This window comes from Pleurodeles waltl, chromosome 1_2 (assembly GCF_031143425.1).
Source record: "Pleurodeles waltl isolate 20211129_DDA chromosome 1_2, aPleWal1.hap1.20221129, whole genome shotgun sequence".
Taxonomy (NCBI): domain Eukaryota; kingdom Metazoa; phylum Chordata; class Amphibia; order Caudata; family Salamandridae; genus Pleurodeles; species Pleurodeles waltl.
The window spans coordinates 1,083,294,445-1,083,313,857 of NC_090437.1; positions in this window are offsets into that span (position 1 = coordinate 1,083,294,445).

Here is a 19,413-nt window from a genome sequence, read left to right on the forward strand (position 1 = left end):
TAACGTTTGCAGGGTAGTTCATATTATAAAAATTATCTGCGATAAAGGAATTTTTATGTGCTAATGATATAATTTACTTCTCAGCCCTGATGATGTAGAATAGAGGATTGCTGATTACACGAAGAGGCGTACATTTCTCTAAAGTCGCAAGATAGATTTTTCGGTTTTTTTATTTTTATATTGTTTTTTTTATTAGAAAGTAGGTGCAATAGCAATCAAATTTACCAGTTGCCTATTGGTGTGTTATATAACTTGATGAGGATCAATATTTGTTGAGGGAACGTTATCCACTGATGTCAGTTGACCAAATTGTTCACTCTAGGAAGATTCAGGGAGGGTAACAGGAATGTAAAAAAAAGTCCCTGCAGCCCCATTGGTACAGCAGGGCTCCCATAACTGAAGAGTGCCCCCATTCAACTCAACCCAGGCCGTATGACTATCTGTGAGATATGGGGCCCTTATCCTAAAGTGGTGTCACATAATTTTGTGTTATGTCATTGGAAGGTTGGTTGAATTTTATCCTCTTTGGGCAATCGTAATGCAGCTTCTAACTTGTTTTCGAGCCATGGCATGCAGCAAATGCTTTTGGTCCAAGTTGTTCTGTATAGTGTGCCTAAATACTTATTTTGTAAGAAAAGGACTGTTCAGAATGTCGCTGGGTATTTTGAGACAAAAAGATCTACCACTCACTTTGTTTTTAGACATATATAATTATTGAGTTATTAGCATTTTTAAATTGGTAACAGAACAAAACTACTGTATTACCTCTTTGCTAAGACAATTGATGTAAGCCTCATTTAAATGCAATCCTTAGAAACAATTATTTTAGAAGAAAGGTATTACCAGTTATTAAAACGACAACATGGTATTCCTCTAATGCAGGATTCTCATTTGTGAAACCAGTATGACCGTCTACTGAAATGAGACTAGATGGGATTAGAGGACCATCATTGTTTCCCAGGGTATTTGTGATTACAGAAGTGAGAATGTTCTTGTGGAAAGGTAATCAAGTGTACTCTGAGATGAAAATAGACAGTAAGGCCACAAGAATAATTATCAAGGACGTATGCCTTTTTGACAAATGGAAACTAGTTTACATTTTTGTTGTGAGGTTTGTGAACTCTTGAATACAGTGAATAACAACTAAGTGAGGCCTCAAGCTCCCTGCGTCCGGTACACCACACAATAATGAGCGGCATTACAGGCCAGAAAGGCCAGAGTCCTCTTTATACAGGAGCTGTCGTTTTGCACTGGGTGTATTGCGTCTTCAACACTGCCTCTATATAACGAGTAGATAAAAACAATGCCCGACAAAGCTCCTACATTAGAGGAAAAACATAAAATATGTAGACAATATGACATTTGAAAGAAAAGAGGAAATGGCGTGGCCAGACCAGTTAAGGTGGCCAGTGCCACCTGCTGAGGGTCCATATGCTGACCTGCAAATCGTTGCCTCCCCTGTCTGGAAAACCTGCATCGGGACCACTGAGGGGCACATATTACTGCTGTATGACTCGCTCCGCCATCCGCTGACTCTGGGCACCTGCTGCTGCTACTGCAGACTCCACAGTAGAGCTTAATGGCGCAGGAACCCCTTGATGCTGAGCCACGTGGGCTGAGTGGAGTGGAGGGGGGCGAGTGCTGCGCTGGGTCTGACTGCCCTTTCCTCCTGAGCCTCACCAGCCAACCTGGGAGGTGGATTAACCCTCCCAAAAAACTAAGTGACAGGGCCCTTATCGCCGACCTATAGTGAACTGCTTTGATGTGGCCTTGCGGGCACCCGGCCCTTACAGGTTCTGCACGCTGCCCTCTCTGCTCACCTGATACCTGCCTTGAGAGCCACCCCTGCATCAGTGTCTATTTCAGGGTGTTGGAAAATGGGTTATTGGTAAGGGCAGGTAAGTACCTACACTTAGCAATAGGCCACTAACCTCCACTTAGGTCCAGTTAGGTCTCAGTAAATTAAACCTAGTTCAACCCTTGGTAGCTTGGCAACAAGCGACAAGGCTTAACTTGGGAGACAAAGCATAAAGCATTCAAATATCACAAAACAGTAATTAAATAAAACACAGGAAACAGTTTAAAAATTAAAAATCAATTTATAAAAATAGGAAATATTTGTATCTTTAAAATGACAACAAAACGAATACAATTGGATAAGGGGAACCGGAGATATGAATTTGTAAAGAATTAATGCTTTCTAGTGCATAGAAGCAACTAGCGCTCAAAGGGTTAAAAAGGTCACAATGGAAAGGAACAAAGTCCAGAGTTCAGGCCACCCACGAGGTAACACTGTCACACTTACTTTCAGAAGTGTTTGATTCAGGAAAGTGGCCCACAGCACCAGCCAAGGGTTCAGAGGCTCTGGTGTGCCTCTTGGGGTCTGGGACTATAACTCCCACAGTGCACCTCTTCAACTTATGGAGTTGCTCCAAACATCTCCAAACTTCTGGATCTTCTTCCAGAGGTCCTTTTTCTGCCCTTGAAGTGTCCACAACTTGATCCAAGGTTCCAGAAGCTCTGAGTTGCTCCTTGGGAGTTGGGACTACAATTCCCAGAATGCACCTGGTCAGAATCCTCAAATGGCCACTGGACGCTGGTCAGCTGGGTTCTACTTGCAGGACTTGATGCAGGGGACTCTGGGCAGCTCCTTTGTGCCTGTAGCAAACAGGGAGTCCCTTCTTGAAGCAGTAGAAGACAGGTAAAGTCCTTTTAGTGGTGAAGCCCAAGTGTGCAGCTGGTGCAGTCCGCCAGAGTGCAGTGTCCAGGTGCAGGTCAGGGGTCCAGCAGGGCAGTCCTTCTTCTCCTGTAGTTCTTCCTTGTTGGAATCTGATAGGGATCTGAGGTGTGGGTGCAGGTCTGCCAGTTTTATCCCTGCTCCTGGGTGAAAAACAGGGGGTCCTGGTTCTCCAATCAGTTGCAGGGTCCTTCACCCTGTGATGACCACTTCCTGGGAAGTGTGGCAAAAATCAATCCCAGGGAGCAACATTCCTCAAAAATCCATCATGGCTGAAAGTGATTTTTGGAAGTTACATCTGGCTGAGACCACTCACTGGTGTGGCTAAAAATCCTAAACACACCCTCTCCTGCCCTCTCCTTATCTAATCAAGGGGGTGCCTAATTGTCTGGGTTTGCAGGATGTGAGGGTGTTGCTGGGTTGCTCCAAATGTCCTTCTCTGCCTTTGAAGACCAGTTTGGCAACCCTCCCCTTCCTGCTTCACCATCTGCTGGGGGGAGATCTCCTCCCCCAGGCACATCTCTTTGTGTGGAGCCAGGCTACTTCACACCTCATCAATGCAGCCTGGCCAGGCTGCCAGAGGCCGGCCAATCAGAGCACAGCAGCAAAAACACTGCAGGGCTGAAGTTGGCAACTTTTCAGGTAAAGTTTAAAACTCTTTACCTGAACAAGTTATATTAAATCCAACAACTGGAAAGTGTGGGGTTTATTATAACAATTAATTTGATACCAAACTTCTGGTATCTGTTACTTAAGGGGACTTTTAAAATTAAAATAAAGTCTCCCCATTCTAGCCTATGGAGGCCATTCTGAAGACGGATTCCTGGACCTGCAAAGGAAGGAGACCTTGGACTTGGTCCCCTACAATGGAAATACCCTAAGATATAGTAGCTTGGCAGTGTACTCTGGAGCTTGAGGAGAATCAATGGGTGCAGTGGGGAGCGCAGTGTGAGTGACAGAAATGACTTCTGTCTCAGTTTGAATGGTGTTTTATACGGATATCTGGCCTCACTAAAACACATTAGAAAATACATTTCTACTCATTGTAGAAAACCTGTTTTGAAAAACAATTGTATTAAATCGGTTTGCAAATGTGAAATTGTGTGTGTAAATGTATTTTGCACATTGTTAATAATGCACATAATATTACATACATGTAACTCCATAAAATTCTCATAACCTGGAATTTGTTAAACTACTAACATAAGAGCCTAGTTTCAAGTGCATAAATGTCCAGCAGTACAGAAATGAAAGAAATCAATACCCAGGTCAGAGCCAAATAGTTTTGTGAAGAGTAGTACAATGCTCCAGAATGTAATATACGTGAGGACCTAGATGTACAACAAGGAGGATAAGCGATAGGTCTAAGATTGTTGCATCTAGCAGGAGTACATGCTAACGGAATGGTGCGAAGATCAGAGACGGACTAAAAATAGAACGTACTCCATCACTGTGTTGACAGGAAGTAGAAACTGTCTATGTGGTAATCGGAATAAATATAGAGTGTAAGTAAAAGTAGTGAACAGGAATACGTTAAATTTACAATAAGAGGTTAACAAAGTAAAATCATCAAAGTTATATGATACATTGCCTTAAGAATAAAAAACAACCAATTCAACTGTCTTAATAAAGGCTCACAAGTCAAGGCATTATAAGCAAATCATTGTGCTCCATTTATGTATTGTATTCAGACCTACTGACCCAGGGACACTCACATTCTGTTTAGTAGGCTTTGGAGATTGCCTGTTGTTGGTGGTAGTTTGGCTTGTTCTGTGGCTTGCTGTTTTAATTCACACTCAGTACAGCAATGGTAATGTCAAATAGTGGGGTGCTTTCAGTTTTGCAGTGAATTATATTGGAATATGAGTAAGGTTACAAGGACACCAGATGGAATAGACCACATTATAAGAGTTACAGTTGGTGTTTTGTCCTAAGGTATGTGTTGTGATCAATTTAACTACTAGTAAAACTATTTCTTGATCGTTAAATGGGCTTAATACATTTGAGAAAGGGTTTTAGCATTCACAAACCCTTTGATTTAGGGAATCACTGAAAACCTTTTATACATCTGGCACTAAATGTAATATTTCAGCACACTTGTTAGATCTGTCAGTTTTAGGGTGGTTTCCCCCGAAACATTTTGTCTACTTACCTCAAATTTTTGCAGAACTTGTTTTTTGTTGGCTTTAGGACCCTGTGCACTTTGCCTCTGCTAACCAGTGCTAAGGTGCTTGGGCTCCAACACCTACACATGTTTTGAATGGCATATCTCTAATTGGCATATTTAATGTACTTATAAGCCCCTTGTAGAATGCCACACACTGTAGCCAGGGCCTGGAAATTGAATGCTACCAGTGTGCCTGCAGCACCTATTGAGCCGCTCTTCAAAACATGTCCAGGCGTGCTATTGAGCCTGTTCAGAGCTATAGGGACATAAAAGGCTCCCACCACCTTGAACCTGCACCTGGATCCAGCCTGAGTGAGTCCCGAACCACCAAGAGGTGTCCCTCCAGTCCTGGAACCTTGGTTGTGGTGCTAAATGTGCCTAGATGGATGATTTCCAAAACTAGTGTAATACATTTCTGCGTTGAGTATCATTGTTAGACGTATCCAAATGACTAGGCACGTGAAAAGTGTAATGGGAGGAAGTGAGCGCACTAATAATGAGTGGCGTGTACAGTGGGGTGAGAAGAAGTGATACGCGATGTGCAGGTAAGTGCAATAACATATCCATGCATGTCTCTCTAATGGCAGGTATCATTAGCATATGATTATGTACGGTCATGACATATCTGGGTACTTCACCAGTTGCCAAATATTGCTTTTACATAGCCAGATGCTCCCATCTATTTCCTGTGCATGATGGCACTTGTATGTATCCACACAGGCAATTATTTCTTGCACTATTCCGTTAAACTGGTTGTTAACACTGATTGTGCCTCCTCTCGTCTTGCTAAGATGGCCCCTTCCATTTCCAACTGTAATTTCTTTAAATGTATACATAACTGTAGCCACACTGTTTGCCTTCTTTGAGTACTGTTTATGGACGTAGTCATCCTTTAAGCTCCGCGTCGCAAAATTTCCTTAAAGCATCATCTCCTCCTTCTGCTAATTCTTCATTCCATGACTCTTCTCTAACTACTAAAAGACTGGAGTTATTTCACTGTTTTTTGTCCTCGAGTCTCGCTCTTTTTCTTTTCCCAATCTACAGGCATGTTTTTTCAATTACGTTTTGATGACGCAGAAAAAGAAGGTCCGACATATATTCATGTATACCGTGTAATCGATACACATAATGAAGTGTGATTTTAGTAAAGAAAAATATGTACGAGGGAAATTGTGCCCTCGTGGTAGTTCGCCATCATTCTAAACAAGCTTTATTAATCATGAAGTATTAAAAATTTAGTAATCCGTCATAATCGCAATTGTATGCCATGATTTCTTGTTTGAAAACTGTTTTGCTTAGCTTAAATTTAGTACAGGCTTTGGCCTGGTTGCTTGGTTTCAAATTCTAACTGCGTGATTTTTTTCCTTGAACTAATGAAACATATATTCTTGCTTGAAGTTGTATTTTTCCAGTAGAAACTGGCTGGTACACTTATCTCCAAGGTTTCGTGCTAGGCCGGTTACATCCCCTTTGATACAAGGTCAGTCTCTGCAGGTGCGGACAATGAAGGTACAGATAGTAAAATAATTGGCAAACCATGATACAATTTGTGTCCCAAGGCGCCAAGGACAGTGTATGCATAAATGGGCGCTAGTAAAAGACAATTTTTGATTGGACAATTTGAAGCCAACCTATGAACCCTCCAATGGAAGACCCTGCAGAATTTGGAATGTTTCTTACTTAAACCCACAGGACAAAGAGAAGTCAGCCATTTTCCTCGATGCCAGTTTGAAGCCTGATGCCAGACTCCATTTTGGACGACACCCTGATGCCCTTTTCTCTATCTGAGAGAAAGAGACTTTAAGAATTCTCACCCTAGAGACTTTAACTTTGATTTGCCCCGTCTTGCCCATGCAGTAACTTTGCCCCATTCTCCTTGCCGTTGCAAGGAAGCTTGCCCTTAACTTTGCCCCCTTTGAAATTTGCCCCATGCTGATCAACCGGTACCTGAAGGACGAAGACTTTTCTTGAATGCTGATTGTATTTGGTAAATATGAAAGGATAAATGTATTATGCATTGTGTTTTTTTTCCTTTTAGGTACCAACTGCTATTTTGATAGAGTCCTAGCTAGAAGTTTTCCAAATTTGTGTTGACTAAATTAGTTTTGCATGAAGTCCCACATGCCAATGCTAATTAGAGGTTAGTCGAGGTTTTCATTCAATGTATCATGAAGAATTGAAATCTTGTTATGCTGACCGAATGTATGCAATTAGTCAAATACAGTTAGTCACATTGGTGATTTGCATTGCTATAACAGAGTGTATCATCATTCAGATTTTACGTAGATTGCATTTCTTTCGCCGTTATGGACAGCTAGTAATGTTCATATACATATATCAATTGGTCTTGAGACATATATATATCGTGCTAGCTTTGTTAATATAGGGAAATAAATTCACTAACTTTTAATAAACTGGTGTGGTTATTCATGACTGAAAGGTCATGGTGCGCCGAAATACCAACTGTTATTGATTTCTGATGTGTTATATTGATCTATTAATTGAGTATTGATTACCGATTACAACAGTTATTGATTATTGATCTGAGTGACTCGACTATTGAGGATGAGGAGAGCCCGACTCGGTTAAAAGATTCACCGACCTCCAACGTGTCCAGGTACAGGAAATTTATAAGGGCTGGACGTGTTATCAGTTTCCTGCACATTCTTCTATTGCCTGTCGTTGTTTTGCTTTTTTACCATGAACTTTTGTACCGTAACAGAATAATGTAAAGTGCTTTTGCGAAAGTGCTAGATTATCCAAATAAATACCTGGAATAAAAACGACATAAGCACACTCAAACTATCATGCTCTCAGACATACAAGCATGCCCCGCCCCGTAGACCCATACAAAAACATGCACGCAGAGACGCACACACTGACAATGATACACATCGTAAAACACCCCCACACACCCACAAACATGCCCATAAACGAAGCAACTAATCAAGAATAAACATTCTGCCAAGAATGACGATAATATGCGATCACCCACTGCTGCTCATCAATTTTCACTCGGCTACCTTCAGGTGCACCCCATTTTACTAGGATGGACAGGGCAGAGTGGCAGAGGCTCTTGCTCAGTATCTTGGGTCCTGACTCTTGATCATGGGTTCATCAATGGAGAATGCCTATTGCCTTCTCAGTTATCCACCGTTTATCTGAAGTTGCATTCCTCTGTTTATCAGTACCACCCAAACCCACTCCAATTTAGAAAATAGCTAAAGGAACACCTCTTCAAAGAACACCACATCACAACACAGTAACCAGGGACATCTTAAGGATTTTGAGGGCATGGGCCAAATGTATTTTGGGGGGCCGTGTTCGAAACAGTTTGGTATTTATGATTCAATTTGAGCCCTTTAGTGCCCTCTCTGGCCAGGTCACTAACAGTGCACAGGCACACGTCCAAATTCTGAAAATGCTTATATCTAATGTTCAGGGATAGTGATGTGAGTTTTCAATATTGTAACATAGCAGCAGCTCATTAACATTACTGCAAATAGCCTGTGTGACACCCTCCCATTTCTCAAAAGTGAGGTCCTGTTTTGGTCTAAACAACACTTTTTTATGGATGTAGCATGAAACATAAACAACATTTCTCTGCAAATTGTATTAGACTCTCACAGTTCAGACGCATTAAAACTATAATAAAGGAAAACGATGTTTAAAACAACCTGTTTAAGAATTGATTATGGCCATCAGGGCAAGATTCTCTCCAGAACAGTGATGGCTCTTTCAGCGTGCCCCTGAAAGGCTGGGGCTCTCGGCCAGCGCTCACTTTGTCCGGCTGTATGACGGAACAACGCAGGAAAACACACTGCATGTCTTTACAACACATTTTTTACCCCACAAATTTTTAGCGCGCATATGCTTTTACCTCGCATGCCACTACCACACATTATTAGTCTACCTAAGGTAAGTATTTGTAAGGTAAGTTTAACTGTATGTATGGTTATATATATTGAGACCCCCCTAGCCCTCCAAATATCACCTTAAATTCGTGGTAAAGGCACGTGTGGTAAAGGTCTATACTGGTAAAAACTTGTGTGGTAAATGCGTGGTAAAGGCACTGCGATGTAAACATCCCATTGTAAAGACTTTTTCCCACTTAGTCCATGCCTTAAAACGTCTCTAGCAGTAACAGTTCACCTCCCACCACTCAGTGACTGTATCTTTGTCTTGGATCCTGCACAGCAATCTGCTGCACTTTGGCTAGGTTTCACTATAAATATATCACAAAAACACACATACTAACATGGTGGCCGTGCACCCGACTGGTCTCAGCACGCTCAGCATCATGTGGCACCATGCAGTTTTCAACAGAATTGTGTGAGTATGGTTGTACTGTGGAGCAGCTTACCACTGGTGGACGGGGAGGACACGTACTGTTTCCACACCTATTAGCTCAAACTGGCCTCTGAATTCATCATTCACTGCCCAGCGACAGTCAGTGTGTGCAAGATGTTGGGGCAGCGGAGATGACGACAGGGCTAGAAATTGGGGATCATTCCACTTGCCCAACTGCTCACCACAAGGTTGCTTGGTTACTGCTTCCATCACATGCAGCCCCGAACCACTGAGATGCCCATATTAGGGTTAGGCACGGTTGTCAGCACTTAAGTCACTGCCATAAAAAATATGGACTTTTGCTATCTAAAACCATTTGCTGTTTGTGTCAAATCCATTAGGGACACTTTCACTTTCCGGGACAGGCACCCTGACAAAAGACTCCATCTACTGTGCCAAAGCTTGTGACACGCTGTATATCAGAATCGTTTAGGACATGCTCTGAAGGACAAGGGCGGAGGGAGGGCTGCCTTCAGATGCCTGTAGATTGTTGTTATCTTTATCCTCATTTCTGTATGGAAGTTTATATTCTGGTTAGCATATTACTCTAAAATAACGAATTTCCCACGAACAGGCTTTTTTTGGAAGAACTGAATTTAGTTACGGCTTGTCATTATTAAAGATAAGAATTGGCACTACAGAAAAGTTAATGCATTAACCTTCATGAAATCTATCATTCCATGTGTCAAAAGACAACTCAAACAAAAGTAATCCCTTAAAAACAAGACTTTAAGCAGGGAGTTTCCAGCAAATACAGATATGTTTTTCGCGACTTTTGAATGTGCGAAAAAACGCGTGCTGTGTGTGCTTCGCACATTAGCCGCGTTGTCACACACATTGTGACAAAAATCTCTCTGGCAGCAAACAGTTTGTAAAGAAAAACCATGTCCTTAAAAGTTAGTAGTCATTTAGACATACCTTTTAATAATATGTATCACAGACTGCATTAAATATACGTTTGGTCACATTTACCTGTAAGTGAGTAATGTATTGAATAATATTTTTACTGAAGTGAAATATCACTGTATCATTTTGCTGCCGCTTCTCCTGTTTACTTAGGTAGAAGGGGGACTAGTTTATTTGAGTATAAAAGTTCAGATCTACAACAAAACAACTAGAGGTTTTTTTCATATATTTATAGCTAGTTTTTGTTGTAGTTTATAAATAGCTATGTGGACTATTTATTTTTGATTTCTCTAGTTTAAAAATAAATAAATCTCACTCTAAAAATTAGTGGACGAGTGCAGCACTTTAATTTGATATTTTCTCTTTCTTTTTTTAATGTTGATCTTCATGTCAGAAAATTGTTTGAAAGAGGGACCGCAGTTTATTAAATGACAAAAAAATTGAGCTAGGGCCACATCAGATCATACCTGTTGGGTTATTGGTTGTGTGGCCTGCACAAATAATAGGTCCACAAACCTCCTCACTGGAAACCAAGCACCACATTGTAGTACTTGACTCTCTCAGGGTAATGAGGCAGAGCAGTCCAAGACCTACTCAGTGGTGATGTGGGCCAGTAATCACCATTCATTGTCACACAATAAAAACACTCAATAAATGATTGTCCAGTCATTACTTTTTCTTTAGAAAAAGGAGAAGTACATTTATTATACACACGGTATTAAATACTACACTGTACATTTACAGATATACACATTGGCAGATGGAAAACACCATAGATGACATTACATAATCATCTTTGACCCCATAAAGGGGTCATACAAACATATCAAGTAAGTCTATTGGTTTAGTCAAGGGTCAAGAGTAACAAACCACATGTTAAAATCATCATTTAATACTTCAATGCAGTCATCAAGTATAACAATTCTGTTTAAATGCACTTATTAATGTTAATAAAGCGTTTTCACTTTGATCACTAATCATGGGCAACATTATTAAATCAATAAAGCATTTAAAATGAACAAAACATGTCTGTGTATTTTGTATATGTTTTCCAACCATAAGAATGCAATTATAAAAGCAGCCCCTAGAGAACATCACATTTTAATTACATTGCATTGTGACCATAGACTTGGACCCTAGGGGGACTTCAAAACATCTATCCCCTTTAATCACTTTCAGGACACAATAACCACAACTATAAACACAACTCCTAGAGAGCACAGCACTCCCAACTCTAGAGGCAAAGCGCCAATCACGGGAGTGATCAAAAACATTAACAACATCCTGGAGAAGTCCAGGATTCTATGACCCTGTAAACATAGGGTCAGTACTTCATTTAAAATTCCTTGGGGAGAGCTGTTGCTTTCCTGCAGCCCTTTCAGGCCTCTTTTGTAATGTTGGTTGTGCCCCCTGTCCAATTTGGGGGGCACTACAAACAAGCAGGGCATTATGGGTCAATCCTCTGAGAGCCGTGTATATTTGAGTGACAGTTCTCCCACTGCCCCAGGAAAAGCCCCATAGCTTTTTCTTGGTTTTGAATGGTTGAGAGGGTACTCAGTCCCACCCGAACACCCCAGTGTGCCTCCTTGGATGGAGGTAGACCAGGGAGTCCACCACTGTCCGACCCTGCTGGCTCACCACACTGGCAGCATCTCCTTTGCTGCACATGGGAGCCAGCAGCTCTTCTCCCTGCCCCTTTTGTGCAGTGGCTGCCCACCTCCCCCAGACATGGGCACGGGTAGCGGGCAGGCTCACATTGACTGGGGGCACAACAGCGCTCCTTCTGATCTCCTCTGCTTTTGGTGGCTGGGGATGTGGTCCTGGTCTCCTTTTGCAATAACAACAGCCCAGGGGATGGGGTCCCCAGGTGAGGAGACAGTACAGGGGGGGACCCCGTGCATGCCACCCTGCTGCCTAAAATCAACAATTGAAGCCTGCACCGACTCCTGGGTCCCCGCCCACCCCGGGGATAAGAGGGGAAATGCCTGCACAGCCCCACGTGCTTCATCACCAAACAAAAGGTCACCAAACTTTCAAATGCCATAACTCATGCCCCATTGGGGTGAATTCTACAATCCCTGGCTCATTTCACTCCTGGGAGTAAGCTCTAGCCAGGAGGGCAGCTGCAGTTCTCCCCACCTCCAATGCAGTGCATCCCTGGTTCTCCTGGGTTGCTGAACCAGCCCTACTTCTGGTCTTGGTTTCTAGGATCACACTCCAGGGCTTTCCCCGAACTGGTCCTCAGGGAGTTTAGGGGGGCAGCCTCACTGGCCGTTGGGGTGACCCACTGGTCCTGGGGTCAACCAGGCAGAGCCATTAGTCCTTTTCCACTTCTCTTTGGTAGTCCCAGGGTCCAGCAGTGAAGCACAGAGAAATCACCAGGCAAACAAGAGTCTCCCCCTTGTGCAAGAGTTTTTAAAGGGGAGAGGACGCTTCTAGAAGCCAGGAATCCCTGGCCAATCCTAGGGTACCATGTCACCTCTCCACCCATCCAAACTTCCTTCACAGCATGCTGGGACAGTTCAAAATGGCATCATCCAGGAGTCACTGGTCACATCTACTCCTGGAGCTCAGCTCCTCCCCTTGCTGACATCACTGCCAGGGTCTTGCACACCAAACACCAAACACCGAACACCAAAGGTTTAAAGACAGTCTCCTCCTGGGCTGGAAACTGGTTATCTGGGCTCCCTCCTTTGTTCAGGGGGCTTGGGCAGGCCCATTCTTGGTTCAGTGTGACAGTCGATTAATTGATGCTAATCATTCTGTCCCACTTTTTTCTTTTTCAGGAGCTGAGTGAAGTAATGTTAATTGCTCCTTTTATGATAGGAGTCCTTTGTTCCTGGAGGGAAATGCAACTAACTGGACACTGCAGAGTGACAAAAGGCCTAGGCTCTTCTCCTGAGCTGAGCCATGGAAATATGGCAATTCTAGATAACCTAATAATGTGTACAGATATCATTTTGGAAATTGCAAGATTGATATTCCTGCACAAGTTATGCCCCTTTTCGATATGTCAATGGTCTCTGTAAGCCAAGGGGAGGCGAAACTGCACTCTAAGACTATTCTCTCTCTATGATTATAACAGTGTCACTACAGACAAAACAGTAAATCATACTGACTTTCCCTATTAGTGTACACTAACATTCCAAGGCCTACCTCAGCTTAATAGTTATCCTGCAGAGTCCCTATTGCACCAGGCTACCTGTGCACAGTTACCGGGCTGCGCCCAACTGTAGTCTCCAGGCTGCAGCAGAATCAGAGAAGAAAAAAAGGAATGTTTTAAAAACAAAATGAAGAATAAAGAATCGCTTTCATGTGAAATCGACCTTTTGAAATGAACTCAACAGCAACACCTGTCCATGTAATGTAAACGAAATATCAAACTTAGACATTGTCCCTACAGAAAAGTTCACAAAGCCTCTGAAAATCTCTCACTCTGTGTGCCAAAACACAACGCAAGCATAATCTCTACCAACATGACTACAAGCAGTCAGAACAGTTCATTCGTTCATCAGGAGAAATACTTATTACTCCTTCAAATTTTCAAATGTCTGTAGAAATAATTGAATATAAATGTAATTTAGTAAATTTCCTGTTTCATATTGAGGACGGCACCAAATATAATATAGTGATTGGATACTTTTCAGTCACTTAGGCCCATATTTATACTTTTTGACGCACAACTGCGCCAACGCAGTTGTGCGTCAAAAATTTTAATGCCGGCTAACGCCATTCCAAAGCGCCATGCGGGTGCCTTATTTATTGAATGACTTTAGCCGGCGCAGCTGACTGGTGTGCGTAATAAAAAAATGACTCACACCAGGCAGCGCCGGCGTAGGGGAAAATGGAGCTTGGGCGTCAAAAAATGGGGCAAGTCAGGTCTGAGGCAAAATTTTGGCCTCAACCCGATTTGCGCCATTTCTTTTGACGCCCAACCCCCATTGAAATGACTCCTGTCTTAGCAAAGACAGGAGTCATGCCCCCTTGCCCAATGGCCATGCCCAGGGGACTTAGGTCCCCTGGGCATGGTCATTGGGCATAGTGGCATGTAGGGGGGCCCAAATCAGGCCCCCCTATGCCACAAAGAAATTACAAAAAAAATACTTACCTGAACTTACCTTTCCTTCTCTGGGATGGGTCCCTCCATCCTTGGGTGTCCTCCTGGGGTGGGCAAGGGTGGCAGGGGGTGTCCCTGGGGACATGGGAGGGCACCTCTGGGCTCCTTCTGAGCCCACAGGTCCCTTAAAGCCTGCCCTGACCCAGGCGTTAAAAAACAGCGCCCATCAGGCTGGGCGCCGTTTTTTAAGGCCTGCCCCCTCCTGTGCGTCAAAATGACGTCACAGTATAAATAAGGCGCACAGGCCTTAAAGTCATTTTTTGGAAGGGAACTCCTACCTTGCATATAATTAACGCAAGGCTGGTTCCCCCTTCTAAAAAATGACGCACATGGTGGAACTTTGACGCCAGCGGGGTCGGACGTCAAAGTATAAATATGGGGCAGTGTTTGCGCCGATTGTGCGTCAAAAAGTTTGACGCACAATCGGCGCAAAGAGAGTATAAATATGCCCCTTAGCTCTTGTAAATATTCATTAGATTCAGTTCTTACATTTGAACTTTGGAAGCAAAAGTTGATGCACAGTGGAACCGAACAAATATGTATTTCACTCTGGAATTAAATTGAGTTTACATTAAGCAGAAAGGATTGCAATTTAATGGCTATAACACAAATTAGTTACTGAATACATACATTTTTCAAACTTTGGAGTTATTACCATGAGTGTGCATTCCTACATGATGACAAATGCGCCTAAAAATATTAGAAGAGGAGGCATTGCATCAAAAATTGTAATGCCACGGTATAACAGATTCTAATGCCATGGTTGAGTCATAGTTACAATATGGCGCATCATAGTGTAAGGATCCTGGTTGCCTCAAAAAAAGTGAAGCTAACATGTACGCCGTGTCTTTAGGAGAACTGACGCTACTGCTGCAAAAGTAATGCTAGGCTAATTTGCATCACATAAGGAAACGTGAGCTGTCCTAGTGGCACTTTTGTGCACCAAATGCATCAAAAAAGAGGTAAAAAATGCTGCATTGGACTAAAAAAAGGAACACTCTCCGGAAGCAGCCATGGAGGATAGAGGAGACCACAGAGAGCAGGACAACCCCAACAATCCCAGTGCCAGCCAGGACGTCCAGACAGACTCCCAGGAGAAGGGGAAGAGGAAATGGATGTACAAGTTTAGTGAGGAGGAAAATAACATCCTGATCACTGAGGTGACGGAGCACCAACACCAGCTATCCATCACCACAAGATTGTTATTAGGGAGGAAAGAGGCTATATGGAAGTCCATTTTGGACAAGGTCAAGAATGTGGCAGAAGTCAACAGAACGATGACCGACTGTAAGAAACGATGGCATCATTACAAGTGCAGGACAAAGGAGAAACTGGCCAGCAATCTCAAGGCAGCATTGCAGACCGGAGGTGGAAGTCCAGTGCCCCAGGAGCAGGTCGAGAAATTGGAGAAGATGGTGGTAGCCATCATCCCAGAGGAGTTGGTGGCAGGAGTCCCGGGACAGGACAGTGCGGCCTATAATAAACAACAAGACCCACATGGTAAATTTCAATGAAGGGCAATGTTTCAACTATGTCATGTCTTAAGGTGCAGGCAGCTATGTCTCAACACTCCAATGTATTGTCTGGAGGCCAAAGAGTAGTATGCTGGTTCATCTTTGGTTAAACATCAAATAAATGTAATTCAGACTGACCAGTTACAATTTGCACAGTTTAGTCCAGATCCGTCACCTTCCTCCCTTCAATGTGTGAAGTGAATCATCAGTCCACATTTACCTTTCTTTCTATACTTCCATTAGCAGTGGAATGTACATCACGCACCACAACTACACCTCCCAGAATGCAAAGCATAAAACATGGACTGGAACAATACATCATGCATGCACACTGCTACCCTGCACAACCTGACTGTGACAATGCAGGCCACCTTACTACTTAGTCTCACTTGGGCCCATGCACACAAATCTAGACTGTAAATTTTCGGAATGAAATGGGTATGTCAGAGGAGAAACTCCTCATATGAGAGGGGGGTCAGGTGTGGGCCATGAGAAGTGTCTACAGATAGGGACATGGCAAGAGACTCGTCTATAGTACCCTTCATGAAACTATGTTGCACCCAGCTGACCTGGCATACGGGGTGAGAGCACCCAGGTGTCAGCTGCCATGGAAGGGATCACCTGAACTCCTCTCATCTACTAAATCGGATGGGGGAATAGAAGAGATGCACACCAAAGGACCATGTATGTCCAAATCATAATGATACGTGGGATTGGTGTGCCACTGGTAGTGCTCTGCATTGTAGGCGCTTGCTGTGTATGTAAAACTGCCACTCGGTCTGAATGGGAAGATGTGCATAGCTGGGAGGTGAGAATAGACTTGTGTACTGCAAGGTAGCCTCATCAATACACATGCACTGCTGACTGTGCCACACTTGTGTCACAGCTGGGGAGGGATGGCAGAGTACAGTCCATTTGGGTACTACATCCTACATGTCATGTGGACCTGGATGAAGATGTAGCACATGCCAGGAGCGAGTCTGATGCAACATTGTCTCACAGTGCCACATGTATAAGTTGAAAGATGTCAAACAGGGACCTGACAATGGATTGTTTTGCTTTCACTAATGACCAAGCTGACAAAAATCTCTGGAATGCATTTCTTAGGTTAAAGAAGACATTTATTATTACTTCACCACGAGGTTCCTAAGAAAGGAGATTAGTAGGTTGGAGGCACACGTTTAAAAATAGTCACAGCAATAAAAGGAAAATATAGCAAAGTGATTCTCAACTGCAATGTACATAGCAAATATATGTGATTATATTATACCATAATTGCAAAGCAAAGAATAAAGTCAAAATTCATCACCGTAGGTCCTGCAAATGCTCTTCATCTTTCTCATGCCAGCAAGTTGATGACCCCTGTTCAACTGCAAGAAAGAGTTTTCCACCCCCACGGGACAAGTGTCTTTGTCAGGCATTTGATGTCCAATCCTGACTGAAGTCTCAGAAAATTCCCCTCCCTGCTGCCTAGGGACACCTTTTATAGGTTAAATAATCATGGGAAAAAGCCTTCTGAAAGGCCCTTCCCTCTCAGATGTGAATTATTAAAAAATGCTGGCTTGTTTAGGTAAACCTTGACAGGAATGTGTCGAAAGCTGGCCATCGTTTCGAGACATGCCCTTCAAGGTCAAACTGTTTTCTGCACTAAAGAAAAACACAAAATATGTGTTTCCTTATCATGCTATTGTGTTCGGTAAGAGAAAATACAAAAAACACAAGCTTAGTTTACCATGTGGAAAAACACAGCTCATCTGTAATGTCTCAACTGCAACGTCTAACGCCATGATAAAGCCAATAGGCAGCTAAACTGAATACAAAATGTAATGCGTAACGCCACAATAAAGCCAATTGGCAGCTAAACTGAATACAAAATGTAATCTGCAACTGATGAACATTGAACAACTAACATGCACAGTGGTGAAACACAAAGTCAATGGTCAAACATACTTATTTTCACTACATCTCCGCCCTCTGACCAATGACTTTTATTTACTTTTCTCTTATTTCAAAGAAAAAACAAAAACATTATAAGCAAATCAGGTTTGCATTATATACAGCAACATAATGTAATGATAAAAGCAATCACTGTAAAGCAGTGGAAGTGGATTAACGTATTGATCTCATAAACTTTAAAATCAGAAACACCTATAATGAAAAGACTGAAGTTTATATATATTCTAATTGGGGTAATAACTGATTGAATAGTGTCTCTAATATAGCACGTAGATTAGATGGAAACATCATGGCGGTCATTACAACATTGGCGGTAAAAGCCGCTTACCGCCATGCAGAAGACCGCCAACACACTGCGGCAGCTGCGGAAATCCGCCACAGCTATTTTGACCCACAGCACGGAATCTGCCAAAATTCAGACACCCACAGAAGTCCGCCACACCAAAGGTCAGTGAGAAACTGGCGAAAACAAAACCTCCACCGTCACGCCAACAGAAATACGCCCACACTATCACGACACACGAATCCACGCGGCGGTCTTTCAACCACGGTATTCCATTGGCGGTACACACCGCCGCGCTCAAAATACACACACTCTTACAAAACATAGCCACATTGGACAAATCGAAATACACACACCTGATACACATACGCACACCACTCCCACACACCCAATACTATATAAAACACACACCCACATCACCCACAAACCCCTACGACCACAATTACCGAGAGAAGGCCAGAGAGAGACGCCACAAACTACTAGCAAGCATCCACAGGCACAAAATACCATCACCCACAGAACTTCCACACACCTCACACAACACACCACTTCATATCAGCACACTTATCACCACACACACCACCCCACACATCACCCACACCACCCCATGGCACAGCAATGACACCCCAGGTTCTCGGAGGAGGAGCTCAGGGTCATGGTGGAGGAAATCCTCCGGGTAGAGCCACAGCTATTTGGATTACAGGTGCAGCACACCTCCATAGCTAGGAAGATGGAGCTATGGCGAAGAATAGTGGACAGGGTCAACGCAGTGGGACAGCACCCAAGAAATAGGGATGACATCAGGAAGAGGTGGAACGACCTACGGGGGAAGGTGCGTTCCGTGGTATCAAGACACCACCTTGCGGTTCAGCGGACTGGCGGCGGACCCCCACCTCCTCCCCCACAACTAACAACATGGGAGGAGCAGGTCTTGGCGATTCTGCATCCTGAGGGCCTCGCAGGAGTAGATGGAGGAATGGACTTTGGTAAGTCAAAGCTTCACTATTGCATCCCCCACCCTACCTGCATGCCATAACATACCCCCACCCTCACTCTCACCCCCATCACTCCAACTTCTCACAAATGTCCAAATATCACAAACCACCCATCCCAACACCAAGCCCTGCATGCAACAAAAAAGCATGGACACCTATCACCAAAGCATGGCCACTGCACATACCCATACACCCCCCTAAACCATCATCACACAAGGTCCCACACAGAAATGCAAGCACTGGGGTACACGGTCACCCACCCATTGCACACCATGCCACACACAGATGTAATAAACATCCTTTTATACCCCTGCAGGACCCCTACCCAATGTCACCGGACAGGAGGGTACACACATGTCCACACCACCAACAGAAGAGGCCCACAGTG